The sequence below is a fragment of the Peromyscus californicus genome, unplaced genomic scaffold (genome assembly GCF_007827085.1).
Source record: "Peromyscus californicus insignis strain IS unplaced genomic scaffold, ASM782708v3 Scaffold_24__1_contigs__length_46423439, whole genome shotgun sequence".
NCBI classification, from domain to species: Eukaryota; Metazoa; Chordata; class Mammalia; order Rodentia; family Cricetidae; genus Peromyscus; species Peromyscus californicus.
This window is the reverse complement of record NW_026294535.1, coordinates 20735031-20758125: the sequence shown is the minus strand read 5'-3', so window position 1 is coordinate 20758125 and position 23095 is coordinate 20735031. Positions and strand designations below refer to the sequence as shown.

At 37.6% G+C, this 23095-nt stretch overlaps 1 long non-coding RNA gene across 2 annotated transcripts; it reads right to left on the bottom strand.

Moving 5' to 3' along the window:
* Positions 1-213: 213 nt before the first annotated feature.
* On the bottom strand, positions 214-12866 carry LOC128120003 (uncharacterized). 2 transcript variants are annotated; one of them, XR_008221748.1, is made up of 3 exons: positions 12769-12866; positions 11413-11503; positions 214-1255 (listed from the first exon to the last, which is right to left on the bottom strand). It is a non-coding gene; the product is annotated as an uncharacterized LOC128120003 (long non-coding RNA). The 2 variants fall into 2 exon arrangements; XR_008221747.1 differs by lacking the exon at positions 214-1255 and adding an exon at positions 10475-10561.
* Positions 12867-23095: the final 10229 nt, after the last annotated feature.

Genomic DNA, 23095 nt, shown 5'->3' with positions numbered 1-23095 from the left:
CAAATGCCGTATGCTTAACACTTTTGATACCTGATGCTTAAAATAAAACCAAACATATTAAAACAGGCCTTTAAAATATTATTTTTTATTTATCTTCTAAGAAAGCCTAAACAGTTTATATGATTACCCAATTGGTTAACTGTTAAGAGTTTTATAGTGAATGAATATTACTAAGAATCTGAAAAGGTGCTTGAGTAAAATGATAATGGCCAGACTATATACAAAAATAGAGTTCAGAACACAATCCATGCCATGCCCTGTGACTCAACCCACCCTCTGTTGTTACCAGCCAAGGAAGACATTCTACTCTCTTGGCAAATAAAATTTATGTGAAGTTAAATCAATATTTCTTTTAGCACTATAGGATTTCCCCAATAACAGATGTCTAAGTCCAGGGCCTAAAAGTCTCCATAACTTATACCCCCATTTTTAACTTATGACTCTTCAGAGTAACCAGAAACGAACCCTTAACCTATCATCAACCTACAGCCTCCCTGTGCCACTGGTTTCAAATCAGAGCACATCAGGACTTCTCTTATTGCCTCTCTAAAGCTCTCCCATTCCTTTACTGGCATTCCAGTCTCTGCCAAAATGCAAGTGATACTGACTGTGTCTATTGCTCTGTCAAAATCTAAAGAAAAACCCTCTGCTTGTTTTTAAATATACTTTTCAGACAAAAGAGTCAAGTACTGGATGAACTCCTTAAGACCAGCAACTATTTGTAAGTTTGTTTCCAATACCTGGGTACATTGTCAACTATGCAACAGCTGAGTCATTTATTTACAGTGCAAATTTTAGCTTATATAACATTTGTACATTTTTGGAGATCATACAGATAGCACATGATATATTCCAAATGAGCCATTAGTGAGGTGTGCAGACATGCTCAGCTTGGCACAGAGTGAAGATGTATCTATCATTTCTCATAAAGACAGAAAGTTCACTGCAATATTTTATTTCTACACATACAAGGTACAAATACATAATTGTAAGGTTTAAATCTTGTGCACGCATTTGATTCATGAGAATTAAATTTCCTGTGCAAAGTAAAATATGCAAACTTAGATTTGTACTTTTTACTTAATTTGATTCAAGAGATGACAGTGACTCATTCAATCATCGGACAAAAAATCAAATCTAATAAAAATTTTTCATAATTCAAGCATAATGATGGTATCTACCTGTAATCCCAGCAGTCAAGAGGCAGAGGTAGGAAGATCTGAAATTCCAGAACACCCTGGGATTCACAGTAGATCTGTAGAAACAGAACAGATTCTGAGAATATTCATTTGAGGGCATGTCTGGGGTAAGACCTTGACTTAATCAGTAACCACACACACACACACACACACACACACACACACACACACACACACACACACACACTTTATAATTGAACTGTTGAAAGTGGGGCAAAGCTTAATATATTCAAGAAAAAAATTTTAACTCTGTGCTTACTGTCATTAAAAGGATTTAAATGATTTTCTTTCTTACTTAAGTTTCAAATTCCTTGTTCAGCTGGTTGATATTATATAACAGAAAGATGACAAGGTAATAATACATTAGTTTTATAAAATGAATTAAGCCTCAGGTAACTGGATAGGGATTGCATGTACATTTTATTTATATGATTGATATTCATATTATATAAGAATCTTACTTGCTGTATTAGAAAAATGTGTACAAGATTTAGATCTGAGACAGGTCTTTGTATTAACTAATTGGGATTTATTTGAAAAATTTCACCTTTTATCAAAAGTAGATTCTCTTTTCATACAATATATCCTGATTACATTTTTCCCTTCTTCTATTCCTCCCAGTTACTCCCACCACCTCTTCCATCTAGATCCATTCCCTTTCCATCTCTCATTAGAAAAGAACAGGCTTCTAAAAGATAACAATGAAACATAATAAGATATTTTTGTTTTATTAAAAAAGATCATTGAAGTTGGACAAGGTAAACCAAGAGAAGGAAAGGAGCCCCAAGAGAAGTCACAGGAATCATAGAACCACTCATTTCCACCCTCAGGAGTCCTCTTTGAAAGTCTTTCTTCTGCATGCTGCCATATTATAGCTTCATCATGTGAATCTTTAGCCTGTATGTAGCCCAGATAGTAATTATATTTGGGGCTGTTATCTCTGTCTCACTATAAGTAAAATTTCTCAAAAAATGACCTTAAAAGACCATCATATACACCATAAAATAACTACTTTTGAACTTTGTACCATATCAGGCATGTTTACTTTGGAACAAGATAGCTAGGTTCTCATCAATACTCACATGTCAAGTTGAAAGGCCTTAATCAAGGTCTGTTATAAATCATGCTGCATTACACATATCCAAGTCATCGAACTGGAATGTATTCTACATGCTTACCCACATATTTCCCTAGCATAACGCTTTGTTAATCTGATCAAGTCATGTATTCCAATGGGGAGTTTCCTCTTTTGATATGCCTCCCTACTTGCATATTTAGTGCGTGCATATTCTTCTCTGTCTCTGTTTCAGTCCCAGTGTTCTTCATAGGCAATCTGACACTATTTTATCTATCTGATGTTTAATTGAAATTTGTAACTTTTTCCTGCAGCACACCTCTTGAAATTTCTGTGAACTTTCCTTGTAGAGTTCCTTTTGTTGTTCAGTGTCCCAGTGCTCTGTAATTTCCATTGTTGTTTGCAAACTTAAACAAACAAACAAACAAAAAGCCCTTGGCTCTTAACTTGTATGTGAATGTCAGCAGTGGAAAATCCCTCATTAGTTAGTCCAACACCATTCCTGCCAGTGAGCAAAGTTAGGTAGTACTCAAAGACAATGAGACAGTGTGCACCAGCATCCAGTCACTCCCTGAAACTGAACTCAAGAGAACAGATTCATTTTATGCTCAAATCACAGCAGCCTATCATTTTCCTGACTGACATGTGTCAGTGTGTTCCAAAGCCCAGATTCTCAGAGGTGTTCACAGGACAATCTCAGCATGCATCCAAAGACTGAAAGTCTTTCCTAAATTGCCTTAAAAGAAAACATGGCTATAAATAAAAGATTAGTGGAAACAAATAATTTCTGTAAATTATTCTTTCTTGGGATCAAGATTGCAAAATTGAGCTATTATCAAGACAGATGTCTAATATGAAATAACTCCTGGACATCAATGCTTTATGCTACAGAAAAATTTCTTTTTTGCATTTAAATTCATTGATTCCATGGATTCTGGAAGGTTACAATACAATTTTAGTTTTCTTTACTTTAAGGATCATCTTCTATGACTCCTTTATTTAACTTTTTCAAGTATATTTGATCATATTATTTTCCTTTCTTAAATGCTGCAAGATCCTTCCCAGCTCCCTACCCACCCAATTTTATGCTGTCTCTCTCTTTTTCAAACAAACAAAAAATGAAAATCAAAATGCAGAAAAAGAGAGAGGGGAGAAGGAGGGAGGGAGTTCATTTTGTGTTGGCCAACTACACCCGGCAAGGGGCTGCCCTAAGTGTGGTTGTACCCAGTAACTGCCCATTTCCTGAAACCTCTGTGTTTAATCTACAGAAAGAGAATGATCCAGAAATTGATGTTGAACACCTGGGTGCTGCTTCAGGAAGACACTTATTTTTCTTGTCAAACGTTGAATTTATAGGAGAATATGTATGAAATATGGAAGGCAGAAGGTTATTATTCCCTTTAACTTCTGATGAAGGACTTCTCATATATATTAAGCACCACAAAAGAAATCTTTTATCTAACGTTTGGCAACATACATTTGATCCTTTTTCTAAATGTTCTTGTAAACAACAAACGACAATGCATGCCAGCACGAGGTTGTGAAAAGACATATTCAAGACTTCTAAGATAGTCCATCTCATTGATAGCATGCCAGTCATCATCCACTTGGTAAGAATAGCCTTCCCGAGCCAGAGGGATCAAGGACAACACAAGAAAACCAGCAGAATAGACACACCTGGGCACACAAGGACTTACAGAGCGGAGCCAACAACCAGGGGGCCTGCATGAGTCTGACCCAGACCCTCTGTATATATGTTACAATTGTGTAGCTTGCTGTTCGTGCAGGACTCTTAGCAGTGAGAGTGGTGAATGTCTTTGACTCTGTTGCCTACTTTTGGGACCCATTTCCTCATACTGGGTTGCCTTGCCCAGCCTTAATAAGAAGGGGAGGTGTCTAGTGTTATAGAAAGTTGATAAACTATGATTGGTTGATATCCCTGAGAGGCCTGATCTTTTCTGAAAGAAAAGGAGGTGGACTTGATCTGGGGTGAGGTGGGGACTGGAAGGAGAGGAGGGAGGGGAAACTGGTTGGGATGTCATATATGAGGGAAGAAAAAATTGAAAAGAAAAATAGCCTCCCCATTCAGACATCTCAAATTGCTCTGAAGAACAGTATTAATTTTTAAAATCTGAGATTAAACCATTTAATCAGGCCAACTGACTGTCTCTGGCTATTTAGAAAGACTACAAAGTCCGGAATCTGCTCTAGAGTAACAATAATGAGCCTAACAATAAACTTCCACATGAAACAGCAAGACCTGTCCTGGCTATAATTATACATTACTCTCCGCTATTGGCTACGTCCAAAGGAGGTATACATAACAATCTCAACAAAATTGCAGGACTGCTGTTATCGGATGACATTTGAACACTATACCAAAAGACTGAGTCTTCCCTTGTGGCATTTATCACAAAGTGGGTTGGCTGTAGTTGTATTATCAACGAGATGCATTTCTAGACCTTTTTCATTTTAATTTCCTCAAATGGAAGTAAGTCAGGCTTTGGATATAGGTAACCTTTAGGGAAATTTAGAGCAGGTTTTTTTTTTTTTTTTTTCTCCTCTGCAGGGTGGCAACAGATTTGAGTCTTCCTAACTTACCTCTGACAGTTTGTGCTGGCGACAATGCCGTTTACAACAGCAGATGGTTGCTTGCATACCATAGAAAGTGGGGGGGGTGGAGAAGCAAGTGATACATCAACTGGGATCACAGCCCCAGGAAAACTTGCACATTTCAGCAAAAGCTATAGAGATTTGAATGTTTATAAGCAATAAGGAACGGGAGAGGGAACAGGAGGCAAAAAAACTCAACACATAAAAGGAAAGGTTAGTGTGGCAGAAGGCGGGGGCCTGTTACTCTTCCCCGAGGAAAGAGTAAACGCATTTGATAATTTTGTGGCTGCATAATGTGCACACCTTCAGGACAGTACATTGTGGACATGGAGTTCTTAACAAAGCACAGAGAGTCCTTGTTGCAGAGTCACAACTGGGAATATATTAACAATGATTTGGAAGATGGCTCCCCTCTGCACACACAATATAGCCCACAATCAGCCTAGCTTTCTCCTCTTGTCTCCTTCTGAGTTTGTTTCCCTGTCCTCCAGGAATCTATAGCAATTAAGCAGATTGTTAATAAAGAGACCACTTCTGTAACACACAAGTAACGTTTTGATTGGCTTGGAGCAAAGTCCTAATACATGACTAGAACCTGGGCCTTGTTATGGAGGCTGCAGAGCCCATTGTGTTTCAAGGAGGTTCAGAGTAAACATATGTATCTCCTGTGATCTTTCTGCTGATTTTGTTTAATCTTTTTGTTCTCTCAGCTGTGAGTGCAGATAATAATAGCACCTACCTCTCAGGTTTCCTGGGCGGATGTGTTCAGAAAAGTTGTAGCACAGCAAGAGCCAGCATTTGTGGGTTACTCTGTGTCCTTTTACTGAGAGTCTAATGTGATTTACTGTGTACACATAACAGTTCGGAGCAGTTTCTTCAGATTCGATTCACTTCAGTAATTCAAACTCTCCTCTCTTCTAGCAGATGGCTTTTAAAATTAATAAATGATAAATAGCTGACATTTGGTGTTTGCCACATGCCAAGCATGGCTCTTAAATGTTTTACAGTCTTGTTTCCTACATACTTTGGTGAACACACTCAACATTGCTCCTGCCTTAGATGTGTAGAAAAGGAGGCACAGATACATGAAAAGAATTGTCCTACAGCCAAGTATTGAGTGGCTAGAGGAAGCCAGCTTCAGTCCCAGGCTGTCTGGCTCCAGGGTCCACACCCTTACCTCTTCTCTACATGGCTTCCTGTATTTGTTCTGACATTAACCTATCTCTGAGCCTCGCTGCTTTCACCCCAGCCAAGCTCTAAGTAAGCTCAGCTTCTCAGTTCTTTTGACTAGTGTACTTCCCATGACCTCTTGCCTGGTAATTCTATCTTTTTAAGTGTCTGTAATTTATCACATTTCATTGGCTTTTCAGCGGTCTCCAAACAACCAGCTCTCTATTGCTTTTGAGATGAGTAAGTGCATGCTTGGGATTAATGTGCTTGTGTATCTTAAAATCCCCCGCCCCCTCGACATACACACATAACGCTTCAGGAAGAAGACAGGCTCCATGCCAGCCATCAGCATCTATTTAATATTCTGTCTGTTCTTCTTCTTCTACTTTATCCCTCCACTGGGGTTGTTTTGGGGGATTACTGTGAACCCGCAAGGGTAAAGACCCTTTATTAAGGGAATCTTTATATGCAGAGTTCATGAAATCAATTATTCTTGGAAAAGATTGCATTTGGTCTATAGAAAACTAAAATTAAAGATGTTCTATGGAAAATAATAAAAGATATTTACTCGAATACAAATTAGTGGTTTTCTTTTTCTTCTATTTAATCTCTTGGGATCTACTTTTGATTATCTGAGTTAGTGGTACAATTTTTAATGTAATTTTTAATACTATCCTTTGAATAACTATTTAGTTCTTTACTTTTGAGGGCTTAGTTTTCTTCTTCTTTTGACATTGTATTAGTATTGTTCTTCTGAAAAGAATGAACAATCTTGATAAGAAAAATCCCTTCAAATAAAGTGGGTAATTAGCATAACAATGCTCATGACCCTCCATTTTTTAAAAAAGCAGTTGACATTTAAGAACTAGTAGGACAGGTTGTCATTAAACTGCAATAATTACATATGGACGTTTGAGATAATTGCTAATTTAAAATTATTCATTGTTTGGTACCATATATCCTTCAAAAATAGATGCCCTCTTGAAGCCATTAATGCGACAGGCCCTGAGCTAAATTAAGCATCTTTCTGAGTGACCTTCCCTGCCCAGTGCTGTTTCCTGATGGGACCTTATGCTCAGCATATTAAAGGCATTTTTGCAGGTTCCACACACTGACCAAGAAGCCTGATGTAGAATAAAAGCACAGTTTTTGTCTATACAATGACTGTGTGACTTCCATGGGGAAGAAGAGGATTAGGGATCAATTAATACTTTTTCTTCCCTCTGGGTCCTGTGTTCACTCAAGAACTGCATAGTATTAAATGAATAAAATTCTATAAATAGAACTAAAAATAGGAAGAAGAAGGAATATATACATAAGAATAAGCCACTCAAATGTGGCAACCTGGTTTGGCAAGGTGACCATATCACTACAGTAATAGAGTCATAATGTAAAATGCTGTCTGCAACTGAGCTGTTCTAGAAGCTACATTTGAGACTATATTTTAAAGGGGTAAATATTTGGTTCATCAATATAGAGCCTGCCAAGTTTCAATGTCTACAGAATAAGTTAGTAAATTGGAGACTGAGGAAAGTCAGTAATGTATGTCCAGCAGGCTCAAGACCCGGAGAAAGAAAATGTTTCTGTTTGAGTCTAGTGATAGGATACACCTTTATTCACACCCAAAGCAGTCAGATGAGAATAATTCTCAGGGCTATGCAAACTTTTTAGATAAAGCACCTATGTTATCAAGAGTATCTGTTCTACTTCATTTATTATGTAAATGTTAGTCTCCAACCAAGAAAATTCTAAGAGAAACACTCAAGGAAATACTTGACCAAATATCTAGGTACCCTCTGGTAAAGTCAAGGTGACATTTAAAACTAATCATCACAAATTGCTTCAGCGTGAGGCATATGAATTAGGAGAGCTACATATAAAAACATCAACTTAAAGTTATTAAGTAAATAAGCAATTCCAAATTTTATTTTAGCAGTATAAGCATACTACTTGAACATTGTATGATAATGTGTAAATAAGTGATGTTATAAATATATAGTGGCTTATAGGTATTAATAATTCCATATAGGATGTGTCTGTATGTGCGTAGTTTTAAATGTCAACTTGCCACAACCTGGGATCAGGAACTGAGGACTGCTACACTATAGAAGAATTGCCTAGTTCAGATTGGCTTGTGGATGCATATGTGGGGGATTGTCATTTTGTTAATTACTGTAGGAAGACCTGACCCATTGTGTTACCATGGGCAGCATCATTCTCTTGTCAGGGGGTCTTGACCTATGTCACACAGGAGAAAGCTAGATGGAAGCAGGTAGCAAACAAGAAACCAGTAGCAATCATTTGTTAACTTTAGTTCCCAAGCATGGCTGATATGGGACAAGCTGCTTGACTTCCCCTCAGTGAAGAACTGCAACCTGGACTTGCAAGCCAAATAAAGCCTTTACTCCCCTAAGTTGCTTTGGGTGGGGTGTTTTATCACACTATACAGAAATGAAACTGAACAAACTTATAATTATGTATTTTATATTTGAATTCTACTTTTACATATTATACAATTTCTCAATTTTTTTTATTAAATATTGAGAACTCAATATGCATGGGAGTAGTGTAAAGATTATAAATGCTTACAATCAATTCCTAACAATGAGACATCATTAACTGTGAACTTTGAGGTCATTAATTGCTATTTCAAATATGGGACAGGAATCTGAGCTACTGAGACCTTGTTCAAATCTTTCCACATTTGGGAGTCTCAATGGTCAAGCAGAATAAGAACATTAATGTCAGAAGTTATTGAATGGCCTGAGTGAATATTATATGTGCAATTTCAAGCACACTGAAACTATCATATTCTGAGAATAATCATTATTTTTATTTCTAATAAGGTTTGGACACTGTGATTCAAGATCAGTATGTAAATTCAGACATTGTTATGTGTTCACAAATACATGACAAAGGATATTTGGATGATTCTGCATATGTAAGATATAACATAAGAAAAAATTCATCACGCTAATTTACATTTCACTGAAATCCAAACATTTCAGTTTTAGCTACATATTATATTATGTGGATTAAAAATAGTAAGACTCCATGTAAAGAAATTTGTCTGCTATTCACTTTTTTTCAATTAGTTCAAGTGAGAAAATGTTTTGCAAACTTTAAGTGAAATAGAGATTATAAAAACAATTCTTTGGAGATTTTAAGCAAACAATATATGTAGATTTTAGAAGGATTCAAGTTTAATGCTTGAAAATAATAGTTAACTTTACTTGGTCCTCAGCAGGTTTTCTATAACATAATTTCTCACACAATCCTCATAAAAAAAACCCATAGTAACTGTGACAGCTGTTGCTATGTTACAAATGAGTGAAGTCTATCTGTGACCCAAGTTATCCAGACACTGGAGCCAAATGGCTTAGACTCAAAGTCTGGTTTTGCCACTTCACTGACCACACTAAGGAAGCGTCTGCACCTCTGTGTGTGGGTTTCCTTATTTCAGTGGGAGATATAAAAGCATCTATCTGACATAAGAACTGTGAGGAATGAGTGACTTCAACTTCACAAATCCACACTGGTACTAAAATACCTAGATTAGCTCTGGTACCGGGGAGAGCTATTTACCACTGCAACAACAATCAAAGTAATAACTGCTTACTGCAGTATTGTTATTTGCTATAACCAAGAAGAGCTGAAATTCTTGAATTTCTTAAGGTATAACATTCCTTAAGACCAATCTTACTGTAGTTATAGGCACAGTGGAAATTTTTTTTTGTAGATATTTAGCTTTCAGTCATTGCAAACAGCTCAAAAAGTAGACTTGATAATTGTCAGGTTTTTTTTTTTTTTTTTTTTTTTTTTTTTTTTTTTTTTGGTTTTTCGAGACAGGGTTTCTCTGTGTAGCTTTGCGCCTCTCCTGGAACTCACTTGGTAGCCTAGGCTGGCCTCGAACTCACAGAGATCCGCCTGGCTCTGCCTCCCGAGTGCTGGGATTAAAGGCGTGCGCCACCACCGCCCGGCAATTGTCAGTTTTTAAGTGAGAATACTGAGGTTCATAGGCTTACCTGGGCTATTTAATAATATAGTGTGTCTTCTTTTTTCAAAACCCTTAGAAATTAAATGAATTTTTAAAAATGTACCAAACAGTGTAAGTAAATGTGAGGCATTCCCACAGAGTGTTGGAAACCTAATTTTGAAAAGGAAAATTGGTGGAAATATAGTTATTTAACTTGTTCAGATCATTTGCTGTCTTTTTTTTTTCTGAGATTACACTGACTATATTTCCCTCTAGTTGAGGATGTCAAGGAGGAATCTCTGAAAACTCCATTTGCAGGAAACCCTGTCTTCTGACAGTCTGTCTAGCTCTCCATAGCAGAGAACTTTGAAACCCAATTAATAGTAGATACGAAAGTCAACATTGAACGAGGGGTATCAAACCACAAGTCTTCAGAGAGTATCAGTAGTTATGTGACTCTGGCCTTTTCATTTTCCACACTGAAAATGGCATTCGTACTCTGTTGCTGGACGACACTGGAGGTTCATTCTGTGTGAGACATGAAACAGAGCAGTCCAAAGAACTAGCCCCAGGGCAGTCCCAACATCTGAGACAAAAGTCCTAGGAAAATGCTTATGGGCAAAGGATGGGAAACAGGAGGACCAAATATGAATCATCTTACTGAAAGTTCCATTGCTGCCTCTTCAGTCTCTCAACCAACAGAAACCAGGTTCTATTCCACTTTGGCTCACTGAGAAAGAGAGATACTGACCCTAACATTAGGGTTCCCTCAAAGTAATAACTACAAAGACTGCTTTATAGCTCATCTCCCAATAGTGGAGCTTCCTATTACCGAACTCCCAATCAGCTTGCTTGGCTCAGCCTGGGAGGAGGGGACTGGACCTACCTGGACTGAGTCTACCAGGTTGATCTCAGTCCGCGGGAGAGGCTTTGTCCTGGAGGAGGTGGGAATGGGGGGTGGGCTGGGGGGAAGATGAGGGGGGCGGGAGGGGGGAGAACAAGGGAATCCGTGGCTGATATGTAGAACTGAATTGTATTGCAAAATAAAAATAAAAAATTTAAATTTCTCCTTGGAAATTTAATGCATGTATAAATGTATCTTCATCATATCTACCCTTTCCTTCTCCTTCCAACTCTCCCCAGGACCTCTCACCACATCTTCCTCCAAACTTCATATCTTCCTTTTCTAATTTTTAATTAACCAACTAATTTTTAACCAACTAAGTCCACTTAGGGCTGCACATATGCACATGCACATCAGATCATCCACTGAAGCATAACAAATTCCACCAGGGGACACATTTTTAAAGTCTACGTCTCCCAACAGCCATCCAATGCCAATAGCTCCTCAACCAAGAATAGACTTAAAAAATTCTTACCTTTCCATTCTGGAATTTTTGTATGTTTTAATCTTGTGAAGGTCTTGTATAGGTAACCATGACTGATGATGTGAATTCATTTCTGCAGCAACTGGATCATATCAAGAGAACAGAATTTAACCCCACTCCTTCTCTCCCCCTGGCCCTTACACTCTTTCCACCTCTTCTCCTGGGTTGTTCTTTGAACCTTGTATGTAGAGGCAGTATCGATGTAGACATTCCATGGGTAGCCAAGCACTCATATTTATCCTCAATAATGTTAAGAGTAATGCATCTTTCTACTAACCACTACCCTGTGCAATAAGAAGCTTCTCAGAACAAGATTTGGAGCAACATAAATTTATAGGTAAAAACATAAATACTAAGAAGTGGGTTTTTCACCAAACCACTTAGAAAAGCAGCATTAATAGGTTCTGCTCTAGGGCGTGATTTACTGAGCCAAGGCATTTAACAATATTTACAGTACCAGGCATGAATTTCTGCCTATGGAATATTTTTCATAATCAGTCAAGAGACTGATTGGTTACCCCAATGAAGTCTTACCACTATTGGGTAAGACTTTGCACATTTTGCCTGGCAGCTTGGTAGCACATAGGATCTAGTGCTAAATATGACTACTGATGCTTGTGTTTACCTAGCAGCCTACACCACTTTCCATCCCTGTGAAAGCTCATCAGCAGGGAGAGTTTCCTGGTCAGTTCAAAACTGATTTTTTCTGTGTTCTATAACCAAAGGATGTGGTATCTTCAGCGGGTTTTACTGCCTGGTTATGATGAACAACCAAGAACAATGCTAAAAGCAATGTATTATTTTAGTGCCTCTGGAGCCCCTTTGGCATATCTATGTCACACACACAAACACACACACACACACACACACACACACACACACACACACACACACACACATTTATATATATATATATAAACTTAGATGAAGCCTTCTTTTGGCTCCTCCTTTCCCAATCCCCATTACACTTCTACTCACTTGAATATCTCCACCCCCAGTATTCTCTTTATCTACTTTCAGTTCATCTATATCTGACTATGTCCACTCCCTAAATTAATTCCTAATGACTCCTTTACAGATTCTTAATTTTTATATCTACTAAAAGCACACCAATGCACTTCTTGATGTGGAGATAGAATAATGAAAATGGAAGGAAGATCATTAGAAACATTTACCTGCAAAATGTGCTTGATTTTCAAAATAATGAACTGAATACCATGACAGACTAGAGGATTAGATGAAATGACCACATGTTGTCCAATATGGGAAAATGGATGCATTAAAATAAAAGTTCTCAATTGGTAGGGTGTCCACATTGTCTATAGTACATTCTGGCTGTACCCTTACCTTCCTCCTTTTCCTTTGTCCAGTGATGACACCATTCTCCTCCTGGTGTGGCTCAGGTTAACTCAAGCCTGGTCAATTCCACTTTCTCACTGCTTCAGGTTAAGTGACAATAGATACAAACAATGATCAATAGGTATTTCTCCAGTATTTGGAACTGAATACATGACCCTTTCTTCTGAGAATACAGACCTGATAGAATAATTTCCTGGATTACTATGAGATCATGTAATTCACTATATGAAACAAAATGTCACTATATGATCAAAAGTGACAAACACAAAATCCTGAGGCATTTTAAATTCCATATTGTAGGCCAGTTTAATGCCAGTTCATTGATGTTGCTCCAATGATTTGTTTACTTCAGAGAATGAATTATTTTCAGCTTGTGAATTTTGTTCCTATCCTCAAAGTTAACATTCTCAACTAAAATAGTTAGAAAAAAACAATTCACATAAAAATAAAGAACAAGAAATATTTGAGAAGGGGACCAGATGAAGAAAATGAAGGGGACCAGACAGGGCATAGAGGGGATGATGGAGGTCATCATGGTGAGGTGAATATAACAAATTATAGAGAAGTATAAAAATATTAAGATGAAAACATTATTTTATACTATTGATCTACATTTATAAATATTTAACTATTTATATTAATAATTAAAATAATCCATGCTAAAAAAGTAAAAGCCAATAACTTCTGCTCTAAAACCTGTGTGTCACTAGGAAGAAACTTAACTGAGTAGACTTTGGTCATAAATGATAAGCAATTAGACATAGTATTAAATACCTAAACAGTTCCAGTTGCAGACGGGCTTAAAGCAATGATAAGGATTTCAAACAAAAATGACTTCCCATGATAATAAGAGGACAAAGCATGGCCGAGCAGCCAGTAGAGCAAACAAACCAAAGTGCTGTTGCAAAAGCCCATTCACATTGAAGGGCTGGACTTTTGCAAGCATGCTGGGAGATCAATGCTTTCCCATGTTGATGCTTTATACTCATTTTAATTACTGTGATTTGTTCAAACTACTAGACTTAAAACTGAATGTCTTTGTCTATTTTTTTTTCAGGATTCATGATGAGCACATTTTAAAATATGTAGTGGGGAACTAGCTATGAAATAAATACCTAGCAAGAGCTCTTAAATATTGAGAGTTGGTCTTAAACCAAGAACTATAGAAAGCATGGTAGCACATCTTTAATATGGTCTCTTAAGGTTATTTTAATTAGGCTTGTTTGTTTTTTTTTTTTTTTTCAGAGAAAGTTCAGAGAGGTTAATGGCTTGTGTGTAATTTGACAGTTAGTACATAGAAATTGGGATTCAAGCCAAACTCTGTTATGTCAAATTTATTCTTTCTGCCACACTCCACAGCCAAACTGAAATTCACATCTCATTTTATAGGTATTGCTGCTATACTATGTGAAAACAATAAGTAATTTCACAACAGCACGGTAAAATTGTCATAGATAGTTAAAATAAGCTTTTGTGCTCTGTTTCAACTTAGTCTTAGGTGCTGAGAGTGGGATGGAGCTCTTGTTTGTTTTCCTATTATTCTGAGTATAATTCAGAGCATACTTCTCATACAGAATTCATATAATGCTTTATTTTTTACCATTAATATCATCTTAACATGATTACATCTAAATGTATTTGAATTTTGCAACATTGTTAAAGTTAATTTATTCTAATTGAATGGAAGCATTGTGTGATCAATGCAATTGATATTTGATATATGTAATGAAATTTTTTGCTTCCAAATACATAGTTTACTATGTACTCTGTTGTGATAGTTTCAAGCATTTCCCCAAATGTCTATATAACATGACAGATGTAAATTTTCCTTCCAGTTTAAAGGCAGTTGCCATAGCACATAAGGAAGACTGAAAGGTCTTTTAGAGATGTACAACTTTTTACAGTTGTCCCTAGTTACATGTGTCTATATGATTTCAAATATAAAATAATTTAATTTAAGCACAAGTAAATTTTTTTCCTGTTACATCAACCATTTCTAAAGACTTTCAACAACTGAATATGGCTGGCCTTCATAACTAACAATGTGGATTTTGGATATTGTCTTCATTCAAGAAAGTTCTCCTAAACAGCACTGATTGAGACAGTGTGAAGAACAATTGTAATGGATTTCCAAACATGCCTACTGAAGACTTAGCCCAACATTCACATTATTCTTTAATAAATACTTGAGGAAATGTGACCAAACTTTGGATGCCAGTAATGAGGAATTTGGTGGAAAGGTTTGTTGTCACGTTTATATTCTCTTTCTCCTTTTGTCTCCTTGAAAGTGAGGGGGCTCTCTAAGAGATGTACTTCGAATATTTATGTACATTCCCAAAGTTGAAAGAATATGACCAGTGAACAAAATTGTTCCCTTGCAAACTCTAAGACAAAAAAGTGCAGTGAAGAGGCAGGGGGGGGGGGGGCAGAATCTGAACTGTCCTAGTCATAGCTGAAATATGTATAACAATCATCTGGTCATTCATGATGTTAGTGTCTGCCTCCTGATAGACTATTTGATGAAGTCATTTAACATGTAGTTAGATGCTTTCAGTAATATGTGCCCTGAAATAAGCTCAAATCTCCACAAAAATTATTACATTTATTACTTATAGTATAAGAAGTCGACGCTGTCAGAGGAAACCCCAAAGCATCGCATAAAAATCACCCAACATCCCACATAAAGATACAACATCCAAGTCCAGTTGACCTATCATATGATGCTCCTTGCCCCTGTTTCATTCTTGACTCAGAAGATTCACTAAATCTGACACTCTACTGAGCAGAAATGAGAGGCAAGAATCGAAAGCGGGTCCTGGAGAGATGACTCAGCAGGTCAGAGCCTGCCCTGCTCTTTCAGAAGAGCAGTTTGGTTCTTAGCTCCCACATCATGCAGCCCTAAACCTCTTCTAATTCTACCTCCAGGGGAACAAATGCCCTGTTCTGGTCTCTGTTGGCACCTACCTAATTGGTATGTACCCAAACACATGCACATAAATCAAAATAAAAAATAAATTCTTAAAAATATACACATGATATAATATTGGGTGAGACACATTCGCCAAGCACAGTCAGTCAGCCAAACATAGGAGAGAGCATGGATTGGAAACCAAAGTAGCAGAGCTTTTCTTCCTTCCTTCCTTCCTTCCTTCCTTCCTTCCTTCCTTCCTTCCTTCCTTCCTTCCTTCCTTCCTTCCTTCCTTCTTTTCTTTCTTCCTTCCTTCCTTCTTTTCTTCCTTCCTTCCTTCCTTCCTTCCATTCATTCTTCCTCCTCCTTGAAGTAAATTTAAGGCCCAATAAGATGTTTTAATGTAGATTTAAGAAAAAGAAGAGAGGAAAGGGAAGATGGAAAGGAGAGTGTTGGGAGCCCTGTGGCTTAGTTTCGCATTAGCATGTGAATGCTTGTCCAGCAGGTCTCCACAAGGCAAAGCCTGTGGAGACAGTCTCTCATTTGGCAAAGATCAGTGGACCTAGGGACAGCACAGAATAGTGCTGGGACTGCAGAGCCTGCATGCTCTCTTCTCTCTCATAATATTGACAATTCTCTTGGTGGTTTTCAGTGTCACTTTGACATTCATGCATGGGACAGATGTGATCATTCCTGGAAAGCCCATTATTTTCTCAAATATTTTCCTCTAAAATTCTTTTGGAATTGATTTTTCTCAGGTTTCTTATGTAGATATACCAGCTCTCACCCCAGATTCTGGGAATTTTTCTGATCAGTGCTGACAGGATTGGAGGCAAAAAACAACTTTTTAGGCACATATAGGAAAGCAACACAGAGGATATTAACTCTGTCTCCTAATTCTAGGAAAATATATTAAGATGGGAAAAAGTGTTTTTTATCAAATTTCACCCTCTATAGAGAAGATTAGGCATGCAGGACCTTTTTGTAGGACAAGGGAACAGTTGGAGAAATACAAGCTAACTGTACGCAAGCAGTTTGTAGCAAATTGCCCCTATTTCTGCAAATACGCTTTAAGTTTTGAAAGATATGGTTGTTCTTGAGAACATGTCTTACGTTCATCACCTTTTAGCTCTGTAAAGAGAGGATATGGCTGGTTCTATATTTAGCCAAGCTAACAAAACAGTGAGCATTGTTTTTGACTTAAAAGTTGTTTTGATGTAAAAGTTGGGGGAAAATTTGCTTTTTATGGAGGTTCATGCTGGGGGGGTTGGGGAAAAACATGCTTGTTTTTGAAATGCAAATAAAGACTGCTTGAGACATTTGGGTCCATCCACTTGTATAAAACTCACCTAGTGGTTGGACACTTTTTCCTTTGTGCCAACTCCCCTTATCCCTCTAAAGACCTGAACCTGGTGGTATTGCTGGGGCTGTGGCAGGGGGGAAAATGAGTTGTATGTGCTCATGTCAAGGCAGGGTAGGAGCTTCTAAATTCTGAATACAGACTTGCCCAGAGAAAGGCTTTAAATTGGAAAATACTCTGTATTTTAATTTGGAAATTCCTACACTTTCTGTTATTTGAAATGCTTCTGAAAGCTACAGAAACTACCCAACTTCAAGCATTGTTCTCCATTATTTTTACTCAAGTTCCTTCCTTTGGCATCAGACTGTAACTTGTAATCCAAATAAACCATTTTCTCCCCAAGCAGCTTCTGGTCACTGTTTTATCACAGTAACAAAGAAGTAAATGAAAATGTCCCCAAATTAAAATAAAAAAAAACTTCAGAGGAAATCCAATATTTAGACATAAAATAAATAATTCTGCCCATGGCCACCTACTCTAACTAGTTCAGGAAGTTGTTCCCTGAGGAATACTCGATGCAAAGCATGAATGGGCACTAAAAGAAATAAAATTTTCATGAACTAAAGTAACTTTAAGCTTTAGCTGGCTATCCTTTGCAGCTACAGTCACTATAAGCATTAATTATTTTGTCTCATCCTCAGTGATACTATTCTCCCAAGAAAGTACTTGGCCCATTTTTCTTTGTGCTTGCTCATGAGCACAAGTCTCCTTATGCTGGCTCCCAGGGTTACAATCATGACATGATGTACCCTTAACTTGTGTGAACAAGGGGTACTTTTTCTACTGTAGGTAGCTGTGTGTTGTAATATATTTTGGATTCTCTGCTTTTCTAAACAATTCTTTTGTTTTGGAGGTGTATGTATGGGCTGTTGTGACAAGGCCTCAAAATGTAGTGCTGGCTGTCTTGAAACTCACTATGTAGACCAGGCAGGACTCAAACTCAGGAGGCCCTGCCTCCTGAGTACTGGGGGTCAAGGCATGTACCACTATGACTGCCTAAATAATTTTTTATACTCAGCATGAAATTAATTTGCTTAGTAAGTTATTTTCTACCAACAAAATAGACTTCAATTGAATCCTGTTATTTGTCAAGGAAAAAAAAAATCCACCCAAAATTAAAATCAATGGAATTTTTATTATGGGAATAGAAAAGTTTCTCAATCCATAAAATCTTAATAAGTCAGAAATTGGAAAGAGCAGTCATATGGTAGACATGGCAAATAGTTAGCTCTAATACCATAAAGTATTCGCCTATGATTTGAGGATGATTTCCTTAAAATTCTTGGCAATACATAAGTGACTGTTTGGCTATCCTCACATTTCTTTAGTGTTATGTTAATGTTAAGTTAGATAGGAAGAGAAATGTTGTCCAACTCCCTACAATTTATGCACATTAACATAAAAACCACATAAGAGTACTTTCCTGTGGTGATAAATAAGAGGATACATCTTTTTCTAGTGCTACCAGAACAGACTCTGTTAGCTGTTAAATTTGTTGTAATTTTGAAATCTGTGAACCATTTCACTCTATGATAGGGCTTTACTCTTGACCATAACTATTTTGTCTTTCCTAGTTTATGCACTCAGTACAGTTCTTCCTCAAGCTTGCTGTGTGCATAGCTTTTTTCATGCAAGTTGAGAGATGCACTGTTGCTTCATTGTTTTGTGGAGCTGACGATGTTAGAAGACCTCGATGGTCAAAGGTCGCAGTCTATCATGGTCTGGCAGCTCTCTCCAAAGCTCCACAACATGAGGGACTCTATCCCCAGTGAGACATCCTGCTCTCTACCTGACCTAATCTGGAGAATGTCTCTAAGTCAGGAGGACTGACCTTATCTGAAAGCTGTCTCTAAGCCTGGATGCCTAATTTATCTCTAGCGTGACCCTTGGCACAGTTTCCTGTTGGAAGTTTTTCCCCCACTGCACCTATGATAACTAAGATCCTTCTAAGAGCTTTGCTATAGGACCCTACTGTCACATATGAAGCTTTATGATAGGAGCGTGCCACTTAATGTGAATTAGTTTGTCCCCAGACACCCAAATCCTATATATTTCCTATACCCTGGAATAAAGTTGAGCTGAATCACCAAAGTCAGTTCTGGGATGGCTATCTCTGTCATATCTATAGTCCTTCAAACCATGTTCCCTGCTTTGGCTCCCTCCTCCCTCTTGGACCAGCAGCCAATGATCCCCAGGAAGAAGGAGAACCACAAAGTCCTTACCACCTTCCTTTTTCACCATTCTTTTCCTTGTATATCTCATCTATTCTGTGAGAAAGTCTGATGAATGACAGCAAAAGGAGAGAGAAGAACACTCTTCCTTGAACCAAACTAACATATAAGACAGTCTTTAAAATGTGTCCTAATTTCTGCCTTCTACCTTTTGTATTCTTTTCATAGTGGTCATTACTTTTTTATATAAAATCGTGTTCACTGTCTCAATTATATTTAGTACTAAGTAGGCATGTTTTCTCTTATAAAGTACACTGGGACCGGGACTTTGTATATATAGCCATACATACACACACATATATACACAAATGAAATTTGACAATACTATATGTAAGCACAGAAGTTATGTTTTATATGTAAATATTTGATGTATGTATATATAAATTTAGTATTCACTTAAAAATATTTATGAAACCGGGCGGTGGTGGCACACGCCTTTAATCCCAGGACTTGGGAGGCAGAGCCAGGCGGATCTCTGTGAGCTCAAGGCCAGCCTGGGCTACAGAGTGAGTTCCAGGAAAGGCACAAAGCTACACAGAGAAACCCTGTCTCGAAAAACCAAAACCAAAACAAAAAAACAAAAAAAATTATGAAAATATTCAAATATATGGCCTTGATTTTTCCATAAATACAGAGATATTTTTAATGTTTTTACTTTTTAATTTTTTTGTTTTTAACTTTTATTCTTCTCTCATGCATTACTTCCCAACTGCAGTTTCCCCTCCCTCCTCTCCTCTCAAGCCTTCTTTCACCTCCTCTCTCCCCCAGATCAACTCCTTCTCCATTTAGTTTCAAAAAAAAAAAAAAAAAATGAGCAGGCCTCCGAAGGATATCCACTGAACTTGGCCTAACAAGATGCAGTAAGACTGGGCACACACTCTCATTTCAAAGCTGGACAAGGCAATCCAGTAGGAGAAAAAGAGTCCCAAGCACAGGCAAGAGTCAAAGACACACACCCCACTCCCAACTCTCATTGTTGGGATTTCCACAAGAACACCATGCAACACAACCATAATGTACATGCAGAGGACCTAGATCAGACCCATACAAGCTCCATGGTTGCTACTTCAGTCTCTGTAAGGCCCTATGAACCCTGCTTAGTTGATTCTGTGGGCCATGTTCTCATGGTGTCATTGCTTCTTCTGACTCCTACCATCCTTCCTTACCCTCTTCTACATGGTTCCCAGAGCTCCCTCTAATGTTTGGCTGTGGATCTCTGCACCTGTTCCTATCAGTTGCTAGATGACTCTGCTCTGATGACAATTGGCCTAGGCACCAATCTATGAGTAAAGCACAATATCATTAGGAATCATTTCATTGACTTTTTTCTTTCTCTCTCTCTCTTTCTTTCTTTCTTTCTTTCTTTCTTTCTTTCTTTCTTTCTTCCTTCCTTTCTCTCTCTCTCTCTCTCTCTCTCTCTCTCTCTCTCTCTCTCTCTCTCTCTCTTTCTTTTTTTTTTTTGCCAGTATTCTGAGTCTCTGGGCTATCCAGTCTCAGGTTCCTGACTCTCTAGGCAGTGTCCGGCATAGATTCCCTCTTTTGGCGTGGATCTTAAGTTGAACCAGTCATGGGTTGGCCACTCCCACAAGTTCTACAATTACCCCAGCACCTTGTGCAGGGATTTTAAGTCCAAGTTTTTGTGCCTGGATTGATGTCCCAGTCTCACTGCTTGGGGTCTTGCCTGGTTATAGAAGATGGCCAGTTCAGGATCTATATCCCCCATGGCTAGAAGACTTCACTAGGCTCACTAGGATCACTCTCATGGATTCCAGGGAGTTTGCACTGCATTAGGTTTCTACATGGCCCCCTAAGGGTCCCCCAATTCTAGTCATCTCTCCCAGTACTCTCTCCCTCTGTCTCTCCCACTTCTTATCCTCATTCATATCCCCACCCTCCCTGAGTCCCCCTGTAAATGTGTTCTATTTTCCCTTCCCTGGGAGATCCATGCATCACCCCTTGAGCCCTTCTTGAAACTCAGCCTCTCTGGGTCTGTGGATTACATACATATATGGAGGTTATTTGTATGTAAATTCATTTTGGTTCAGTAACCATGTGTATGTTTGTTTGTTTTCTCCTAAATTCCATCCTATGAATAATATGTAAACCATCTTAAAATTTATTTCAACATCTTTAACAAAGACTATAGAAAAATACTATCTCACTCAGACTTTTGGAAGATCAATAAAGGAATGGGCGTTTTTTCATTTATGAGCAAATCGATGAAGAAGCAGCATGTTGCTAGTAATATTTAATGGAAAATTAGTTCAAATATTAAAGTAGTTTAAATATTCAAAATTTTTTGTTATGTGCTCTGTTTAATTGCCTACAGCTTTATATGCACATACGTGTGCACACAAGAATGAATGACACACGAGTTTTGTTCTTAAATAACTGCTAAACAGGAAATTTTTATTTGATGTAAAATAACATGCAAGTCATACTGTGTTCCTTGCAATCCCAAGAGCACACACACAGTGTTCCAGGCATCAAAGGAGATATAAATATGGAGTCCTGGTTATTCTTTATTGAGTCAATGAAGTGGAAATAGTTTCGAGGAGCTTGTCTAACAGGAAAAGCTTTTCTTTCTCTTTCTGAGATGAAATATAGATGAAAGTCTATTAAAATTCCCATAGCAATTAAAGATATTTTGAAGTATTGTAAATTTCAGAGCCATTACACTTTGAAATGTTGGGTGGTTAAATTTTTATAAGACGCGATTGCCAGAACTTTGCTCTTATTGAGTATTGTAATTGGGTTACTTTAGCAAGACCATCCAACTCAGGGGTTAATTAAACAGATATCAAAAAGGCCACCCATCTGAAGAGAATCTTAAATATCTTAGGAATTAACATAATTTATGTTTATGATTAAATTAGGAATCATTATCCCACCCCCACACTAAAGAATAAAGAGTGGTAAGTTTACAGAAGTCATGATCTCATGTGGCCCTTTACAACTCTGAAAAGCACAGTGAGAAGATTTGGTTTTGAAAGACAGTCTATCTCACTGCATTTAGTTCATGTGGCAAGTTCCCTTGCCTTCTAACAAAGGTCAACAATCCCCATCCTTGAACCGTTCTTTCCCTTAGCAATAACAGATACCACAATACTTTAATGAAACATGTTTGGACATTTATCCTTAAAACAGCTTCCATTTCACGAAGACTGTACAACGCTCTCCTCATGCTTGCTCTTCTTTGGTCCTTACCATGCTACCTGTAATCTACTTCTCACAGTCACTAACCCTGCATGTGTTACCTTCTTAGACTTTTGTTTGTCAATTCATTTTGTATTCAGTTACACATCTATCAGGCTCTGGATGTAGACAGACAAAATGCCCTCACCACTGCATCTATGAAAATCCCCGGGGATGCTAGTGAAATGTCTCTCAAAAAGAAAAGTAAGTTCTGAAATGGAGAATGCTCATTTCAAGCCATCTAACCAGCTCTCAATATTCCCAACTTTATAACCCTCAGATTTCATAAGGCATATGCACTAAGTCAAGCATATGCTCCAGGTATCCACAGATCTCCATCTTGGACATCTTTCAAAACTTGTTATTGTTACCTGCAGTATCCATTGATGAAGAGTTCAGTTGCACAAAATAACCCCCTTCATTCAACCTAATGTTTAGTCCCTATAGTTTATTCTCAAATGGTTATTAGTCATAATTCAAAAGCAGGCAGAAATTCTTTGCCATCTATCATGTAAAGACATTAATAAGGCTATTATGAATATCTTTTTTACCTTTAGGTTGAGCACAATAATATTTTACAACTATTTCTAGCGTCTCCTAAAATGCTCTGAATAATTTCTA